Genomic DNA, 1,877 nt, shown 5'->3' with positions numbered 1-1,877 from the left:
CCTTCTTCCCTATCAAACATCTATCGTCCCTATCTCTCCTCCCTTCTTCCCTATCAAACATCTATCGTCCCTATCTCTCCTCCCTTCTTCCCTATCAAACATCTATCGTCCTTATCTCTCCTCCCTTCTTCCCTATCAAACATCTATCGTCCTTATCTCTCCTCCCTTCTTCCCTATCAAACATCTATCGTCCCTATCTCTCCTCCCTTCTGTGTCTGTCAGTCTCTTGTTACACCTTTTATCTGGGACACTTACATAATCCAACTGGTAAAAAACCAAGACAAAAAACACGGACATTAAAAACATGAAAATAATTGAAATATTTCAAAAACCACAACCCTGCGTCAGCCCCGGAGTCTGGGCCGGAGCCACTCCCTGTAAAACCAGCAGAGTTGTCTCGTGGATGAGCGGGTGAGGTGGTGACCCCAGAGGTCATCGAAACTGTGGGCAGATGGGCACTGGTCAAGGAGGGATGACGCCGGCCACAGAGAGGCGTAAGGACAGTTGGCCTAGGCCGGCCGTGATGACCAGTGGTCAGTGTGCGGGAGGGGTCATCCCATTGTCCGGAGTCTGTCCACCCGTGCCCGCTCGCTGGACATTGTCCGAGCCGCCATTCAGGGAAAAAAAGAGATGGCTTTTTCTGAGTGACCGCGCGCTCGAGTGGGGGTTGAGAAAGGCTTAACTTCTAAATCCCCATAAAAATGTTGGCGCGTTTATCAGGGGTAGGGAGCGTTTGGCGCAACGGGTATTTCCGGACACAAAGACGCGTTTTGTTGGGGAGTTTGGTGCGGTGTTTTAGTGGGGGGTTTTTGGTTGTTTTTGTTTTGGGTTGGATTTTCTTTTTTTCTGTTTTGAGTTTGTTGTTTTTGTGTTGTTGTTTTTTTTCTTACTGAGTGTATGTGGGTGTGTTAGTTTTTAGTAGTTTTGTGTGTGTGTGTGTGTGTGTGTGTGTGTGTGAGTGTGAGAGAGAGAGAGAGAGAGAGAGAGAGAGAGAAAAGAATGAGTGATAGAGAAAGAATTCTGTAAAGAGAACACCTAGAGGCAATAGCAGCCCTATTGCGCTGAGAAAACATCACTTCATGGATAGACAGAAAGTACACATGGAGAGGGAGGAAGCAGAACCTATCAGGGGCACCCTCCAACCTCCCACCATTTAACATTTTGTTCAGTGAATCATGCGAGTGTTTAGCGGGTGCTCTGCTGTGGTTTGCTCCTTCTTTCCAATCAAACAACTATCCTCCATATAATAATATTCCGTCCTTTTGATTCATTAGAAAAGACAAATTTTAAATATATTTTGCTTCCTGCTTGTCACTCTCTAGTAATACTTTCTTTAATCTCTGGCACTTATGTGACCTATTTGTGTTACAAGTGCCGTAAAACAATGACTTACTAAAAACGAAACTTCGTAAATTTAATCAAACCGCTTTGTTCCTCGCCTGAAGTGGAAAACATCTTGAACATCTGTGAAAAAGTCAGTTACGCCCTTCTCCCAGTTGTCGCGGTACGAGTGACCAGCACGCCATGTGCACTGTCCTACCCGAGTGACCACTATCCACTCACGGCTCTGGCCTGGTCAAACGAGGCGAACCAGGACCGCGCGTGCCTAGTACAGATTTTGTTTTACGGCACTTGCAACACAGATAGGTCTTACATAGTTGCCGGGGATAAAGGCTATTACAAGAGAGGGACTTAACATACGCAGAAATGAAGGAGGAGAGATAAGGACGATAGATGTTTGATAGGAAAGAAGGAGCAGACCACACCAGTACGTCCGCCAACCGCCCTCTAGGACCGCCCTGGCATGCAACTTCCTCTTCCTCCTACTCCCTCCCCCTTCCAAAAAAAATAATTAATAAAAAATAAAAAAATCGCCC

This window comes from Aplysia californica, unplaced genomic scaffold (assembly GCF_000002075.1).
Source record: "Aplysia californica isolate F4 #8 unplaced genomic scaffold, AplCal3.0 scaffold00389, whole genome shotgun sequence".
NCBI lineage: Eukaryota > Metazoa > Mollusca > Gastropoda > Aplysiida > Aplysiidae > Aplysia > Aplysia californica.
This window is presented reverse-complemented; position numbering follows the sequence as displayed.